At 36.1% G+C, this 7,500-nt stretch overlaps 2 non-coding genes across 2 annotated transcripts; one reads left to right on the top strand and one right to left on the bottom strand.

Moving 5' to 3' along the window:
- Window positions 1-2,670: 2,670 nt before the first annotated feature.
- Trnai-uau (transfer RNA isoleucine (anticodon UAU)) lies at window positions 2,671-2,779 on the bottom strand. The gene is made up of 2 exons: window positions 2,742-2,779; window positions 2,671-2,706 (listed from the first exon to the last, which is right to left on the bottom strand). It is a non-coding gene; the product is annotated as a tRNA-Ile (tRNA).
- Window positions 2,780-3,047: 268 nt separating this feature from the next.
- Trnai-uau (transfer RNA isoleucine (anticodon UAU)) lies at window positions 3,048-3,156 on the top strand. Its single transcript has 2 exons — window positions 3,048-3,085; window positions 3,121-3,156. It is a non-coding gene; the product is annotated as a tRNA-Ile (tRNA).
- Window positions 3,157-7,500: the final 4,344 nt, after the last annotated feature.

The raw sequence follows: 7,500 nt of genomic DNA, 5'->3' as shown, positions 1-7,500 counted from the left end.
TAATTGTATTATGAGATATAAATCATATGCATCTGTATTTATATGCGCGCACACAAACACACATATATACACACATACATTCAAACACACACACACACACATATATATATATATACACACACATATATATGCATATATACATGCATACATACTCACCCACTTGTATATATAGATTCCGTTTCTATGTCTGTAGATACACACAGACACACACGCACACACATATACGCATATATATATATATTTAAATATATATATATATATATATATATATATATATATATATATATATATATATATATATATATATATATATATACTTATATACATACATGTACATAAATAATTACATACATGTATTTATATTCCCATACATATACATACATATAATTACATACATACATACATATATATATATATATATATATATATATATATATATATATATATACACACACATATATATTCATATACATACATACATACACATATGTGCTTGCATACGAACATACAAATATACTGTATATATATATTTATATACATATGCATACATACAAACATGAATTCATATATATATATATCGAACATATATATATATATATATATATATATATATATATATATATATATATATATATATATATATATATATATGTATGTATGTATGTATGTACGTATACATATGTGCACGCCATATACGCACGTATAGTGACACTAGCGACACACAGACCCCAAAACACATATTCCTCCTCGCGTGACATCGTCTTCATACCATCAAGATTGTCCTACATATTTCAACAATGTCACCATTCATCGTAGCGTTGTAAATTACTGCATTCAGGTCTTCCGTACATCAGTCTCGGTTTCTCGTCGTGGAAAAACAGTCACTTCTATCTTCTGAATACTGATGCTGTTATTGGGCTAGTAGTAGTAGTAGTAGTAGTAGTAGTAGTGGTGGTGGTGGTAGAAGTAGTTGTGGTGATGGTGGTTGTAGTAGAGATGGTGGTGGTATTGGTCGTAGTGGTGGTGGTGGTGGTGGTAGTAGTAATAATTGTGGTAGTTGTGGTAGTAGCTGCTGTGGAGGGTATTAGTTGTAGCAATAGCAGTGGTGGTGGTGCTTGTTGTTGTTACTGTTGGTAGTAATAGTGTTAGTAGTGTTAGCAGTAGTAGTAGTAGTAGTAGTAGTAGTAGTAGTAGTAGTAGTAGTAGTAGTTGCTGCTGTTGATATTGACACGCAGTAATAAATCCTATAGGATGCATTTTAACAATCCGGACACATTGCATCCACTCCACCGTCCAGTCTATTTCTCTACACCTGTAGATTCTGTGAGGCTGACCACAGGAGAAGCAGAGCCATCGAAATTGGCATAAAGAAGTGAGTAAGATCTCCTTAAACTGATGATGTGAATCTTGCACCACAGTGAAATCTGCTATGTCGTCGTGACAATCCGTCGCTTACGACGACGAGGGTTCCAGTTGATCCGATCAACGGAACAGCCTGCTCGTGAAATTAACGTGCAAGTGGCTGAGTACTCCACAGACACGTGTACCCTTAACGTAGTTCTCGGGAAGATTCAGCGTGACACAGTGTGTGACAAGACTGGCCCCTTTGACATGCAGGTACAACAGAAACAGGAAGTAAGAGTGACAGAAAGTTGTGGTGAAAGAGTACAGCAGGGTTCGCCACCACCCCCTGCCGGAGCCTCGTGGAGCTTTAGGTGTTTTCGCTCAATAAACACTCACAACGTTCGGTCTGGGAATCGAAACCGCGATCCTTCGACCGCTAGTCCGCTGGGCCATTGAGCCTCCGAAATCTGCTACAGGCACACAAGTGCCAACTTGTGCGGTTGTTAAACTGGGAAATGGATTTAGACATCCTTTTGATTCTCCCAGTCTTCTACTCTGTGCCGATACTTTATTTTATTGACCTTGACAAAATATAAAAAGGGGGAAAAAAAGCTAAGTTGACCTTGGCAGGAGTTGAATTCTGTGCGCAGAGAGCTGGAACAAATATCGCAAAGCAACTGCATTTTTTTTTTCGTTTTGTTTTGCTTTTATTATTATTATTATTATTATTATTATTATTATTATTATTATTATTATTATTATTATTATTTTATGTTTGACTTTTATTATTATTATTATTATTATTATCATTATTATTATTATTATTTTTTTGTCTTATTTTCTGACAAATTGACTTATTCGCCCTTCTAAAAACTGACATCAAATCTTCCTTGAAATTCTCGTCCGACACTCAATAGAGTGGGGCATACTGAGTAATCTGATCTTTGTTACACAAAACAACAAACAACAACAAACAACAACAACAACAAACAACAACAATAACAAAAACAACAGCGTTAAGAACAACGGATGTCTCAGCTAGAACGCCGTTCTTCACCACAGGATTAGTAGCACAGCACTGATACGTGATTAAACACCGATAACAACACGGGAAGTCTCTACGTTCAACCAGCTAGAAATAGCAGACATGTCGATACGGTACCTAACAAAAAAAAAAACGGAGAGAATGTGTCCCTCTCGAATTCGAATAGGAACCGCGTTTATGCGAAAAACAAATGACTGCTTCAAATTAGTAACTTTATCTCGCTTTCTTTCTCACAGCACACACATATATATAATAATTAAAAATATACGACAAAATATCAGTGCTCCGGGTGAGGTTCGAACTCACAACCTCCGCATTCCTCATCCGTGACTCGCACGGTGAATGTACTGTCTATAAGTACGGCGCGCTAACCGATTGTGCCACCGGGGCAACCGGCGTGTAATTGAAATATATGACTAAATATCAATTATCTAGGGTGAGACAGCATGTCAATATAATTAACACACACATTGGTTCAATTCTATTCTGTTATCAAATATCCGATTTGTTTTTGTCAAAGATCTTTCGTTGCTCTTTTGCAGCCTTCTCAATGACTATCGACTCTGCCCGAAGGTAATGTCTATAAGTAAGGCGTTCTAACCGATTGCGCCACTATGGCAACCATCAAATAATTAAAATATAGTAAATGCTGTCAGTTGCCCCGGTGGCACAATCGGTTAGCGCGCCGTACTTATAGACAGTACCTTGGCTGTGTGAGTCACGGATGAGGAATGCGGAGGTTGTGAGTTCGAACCTCACCCGGGGCATCGATATTTTGTCGTGAATTTTATATATATTGATTTCACTGATATGTTTTTTTTTTCTATATTTAAATATGCTGGCACAATAGAATGATCGTCGCTAATGTATGGTGTAATCAACAATTAAAGATGTGATATTTCTCATTCTTGTTCATGTTGTTATATATATATGAAGGCTGGAGGGTATATCAGTCGAAACGCTGTGTTAACAACAAACAAGATGAGGACAAATATCCGTCAAATGTAAATGATGTACATATGTTTGTTGAATCGATTTTGCGGTGAGTTCGGTGCAATTTTTTTTAGAGACATCAGAGTGTTTAATACTTACATTTATCAATGTTATGAAGAGTCACAACCCTCTATGCAAGCATATTGGCATGTTTTTGCCTTTCAAACTGATTCTTGTGGCGGGAGCTCTCTTAGTTGTTTCAGGTATGTACCAATGTTCTAGCGGGAATAGCTGATCTTAGCATTATTAATGTCGAAGAGCTTGTTGCGTTAGTTAGTAGGTAGAAAATGTTGTCTTAGGAGGGATGGGAATATTCTAGTTGTGTTTGTGGCTATATTCGCAAGGTAAGTTGAATTAAAGCAGATTAATCATCTTTCCCAAGTTCTAACTTGTGGAGGATGTTCTTTGTATATTAGCTTCTCGCTAAAGCCATCCTTGCGAGTGCATCAGATTAAGCAGCTCAATTAGAAATCTTTCATGTTGAGGGGTCAGAAAATCTGATTTCCAGCTTTAGCTTTCTCTGTGTATAATATTTACCTGTGTTTAAAGGCAGTAATGTATCTAAACTACAGGGTTTTATTAAGTTAGTTTAGTCGAATTTACGTTCATAATTCAAATAGATATTTTTTAGTATGTCTGTCTGATTCTTTACTCTCCCCACTCCTCACACGCATACAATACATATCTTAATCTTTTATCTTTTAATCGCTTCACCCATTGGACTGCAAGCATGCAGGGTTTCCACCTCGAAAGGTTTAGCCGAATGAATCGACCAGTACTTATTTTTAAGGCTGCTACTATTCTATCGATCACTTTTTCCGAACAGCTAACTTACAGGGACCTAAGCAAATCAACTGCGATTTTCATACACAAACACATGCACACACATACATGTAATATATATATATATATATATATATATATATATATATATATATATATATATATATATATATATATATATATATATATATATATATATATATAGGACGGGCTTCTTTCAGTACCGTCAACCAAATCCACTCACAAGGTTTTATTCTCGTCCCAGAGAAATAGAGGAAGAAACTTACCCAAGTTGGGGTTGCCACGCATTAGGACTGAATCAGGAAACGATATTGTTAGTAAGTAAAATTCTTACCACACACAACCACACCTGCACTGCACCTATATATATATATATATATATATATATATATATATATATATATACATTTATATACATATCTATCTATCTATCTATCTATCTATCTATCTATCTATCTATCTATATATATATATATATATAGAGAGAGAGAGAGAGAGAGAGAGAGAGTCTGTTAAAGTCTGTCATACCGGCCATGACGAAGGGAAATAGCCCTGAAATTCGAGTCGCCTTTATATATTTATATTGAACACTCAATATTTCATCTACATTCAATACTTTCTTTCATGGTGCCATCCATTTTTATTTTATTTTATTTTATATTATATATTGTATATTATATTATATATTGTATATTCCATATTCTATACCCCACATTGGTTCTGCAGGAATATAAATAAAACATAAAAAACAGACAGTGTTGGAACTCTTTTAAACAAAATAATATATATATATATATATATATATATATATATATATATATATATATATATATATATATATATATATATATTCTCTGATGGTTTTTGGTAAGCAGTGTCGATTTTTACCATTCTGTAAATGATTATAAAGCTTATAAGTGATCACCGTGTAAAATTACTAAAGAAAATTGTCTAATATTGTATCATAATATACCCTCAACGGAACGGAAAAAAACCCCTACTTTTGTCCATCAAGGGCTCATGTACCCCCCAATATTAGAGTATTTTCTTTACTCATTACACGGTGATCGCTTATAAGCTTTAAGTTTATACAATATTAATATATACATACATACATATACATATATATATATATATATACTCACACACACATTGTTGTAGTTGTAACTGTTGTCGCTGTTGTTGTTATTGTTTCTGCAGATGGTCGTTGTTGTTATTGGAGTAATTGCTGTCTCTATTGTTATTGTGCATATTGTTGTTCTCATTGATTTTGTAGTTGTTGTTGCCGCTGGTTTCTTGCAAATGTTGTAATTGTTGTTGTTATTGTTGTGGCTATTGTTGAAATTGTTGTTACGGGCGTAATTATGGCTTTTGTTGGTATTGCTGTCGCTTCATATATCTGTGTAAACTGTTCGTTGCAGAATATACCTGTTGGTGTAGATAGGAAAGAGGGGAAAGAGAGATGGTGAGAGATGGTGAGAGATGGTGAGAGGTGGAGGGAGGGGATAGAAAGAGAGAAAGTAATAATCAAAGAGTGAATGAGAGAGAGAGAGAAAGAAAGAGAGGGGGGAAGAGAATGAAAGAGTGAGGGATAATGTGGGATATGTTAGAAATCAAAGAAATGAGAGATGATGAGATCGGGAGTGAGAGGGTGTGTGAGAGATGGGGGGAGGTGAAAAAAATAAAGGGAGAGAGAGGGGAGAAAGAGAGAGAGAGAGAGAGAGAGAGAGAGAGAGAGAGAAAGTGACAGAGGGAGAGATTGGGACTAAGAAATGCTGGTAGGTGATTGTGTAATAAGAAGCTTGCTTCCCAACCAAATGGTTCCGAGTTCAGTCCCACTGCGTGACAGCTTGGTCAAGTGTCTTCTACTACAGCCTCGGGCCGACCAAAGTCTTTTGAGTAGATTTGGTAGATGGAAACTGAAAGAAGGCCATCGTGTGTGTGTGTGTGTGTGTGTGTGTGTGTGTGTGTGTGTGTGTGTGTGTGTGTCTTTGTGTTTGCGCTTATCTTCCACTACTCTTTGACAACCAGTGTTGGCGTGTTTCTGTTCCCATAACTTAGCGATTAGTTAAAAGACACCGATAGAATAAGTATCAGGCTGGAAAAGGAAAAATAAAAATAGTGCCGGGATCGATTCATTCGATTAAAAGTTCTTCAAGGCGGTGCTCCAGCATGGCCGCAGTCTAATGACTGAAACAGGTACGAGGTAAGAGGAAAGGTGTTTTTAGAGAGAATGAAGAAGGAAGAGAAAGAAATCGGTGAATAAGGAAAGATGGTGAGAAATGTTGAGAGAGAGAAGAGAGAGAGAGAGAAGGAGGAAGAAGTAGAAAAGGGGAAGTGGAGAGAGGTAGAAAATGGAGAGAAAGAGCTGTAGAGATAAAGATAGAGATGGATAGATAGATAGATAGAGAGAGAGAGAGAGAGAGAGAGAGAGAGAGAGAGAGAGAGAGAGAGAGAGAGAGAGAAGGAGAGAGATAGAGAGATAGACAGACAGACAGAGACAGAGAGACAGACAGAGATAGAGAGACAGAGAGAAAGACAGACAGAGACAGAGAGACAGGCAGGCAGGTAGACAGAGATAAAGACAGAGAGATTTGCAGAAAGAGAAAGAGAAACAGAGCTGCAAAAAGAGAAAGGGAGAGAGAGAGTGAGAGAGACAGAGAGACAGACAGAGACAGAGAGACAGACAGAGACAGAGAGACAGACAGAGACAGAGAGACAGACAGAGACAGAGAGACAGACAGAGACAGAGAGACAGACAGAGACAGAGAAATGGAGAGAAAGCTGCAGGGCTACAGAGAAGACAGAGAATAACACAAAGAGAGAGAGAGGGAGAGATACGGATAGTTAGAGTTAGATAGATAGATAGATAGATAGATAGATAGATAGAGAGAGAGAGAGAGAGAGAGAGAGAGGGAGGGACAGAGAGAGAGACAAAGAGAGAGAGAAAGAGAGAGTAAGAAGCCTAGAGAAGACAGACGGTGGCAAGGAAGAGAATTTTGACTGAAGACAGAAAAGAGATAAACACGAATAAAAAACATAAACTTCCATTCTTCTCTCTTTTTCTCGTATCTCCTACATTCTCCTCGTTAGAAATACTGTTTATGTATAAATATATATATATATATATATATATATATATACATATACGCATTCACACACACACACACACACACACACACACACACACATATCATTATACATCCATCCACTCATACATATGCATACATATATTTATGTATGTATGTATATATATATATATATATATATATATATATATATATATATATATATATATATATATATTATATATA

This window comes from Octopus bimaculoides, chromosome 23, assembly GCF_046866305.1.
Source record: "Octopus bimaculoides isolate indiv1 chromosome 23, ASM4686630v1, whole genome shotgun sequence".
Taxonomy (NCBI): Eukaryota; Metazoa; Mollusca; class Cephalopoda; order Octopoda; family Octopodidae; genus Octopus; species Octopus bimaculoides.
This window is presented reverse-complemented; position numbering and strand designations above follow the sequence as displayed.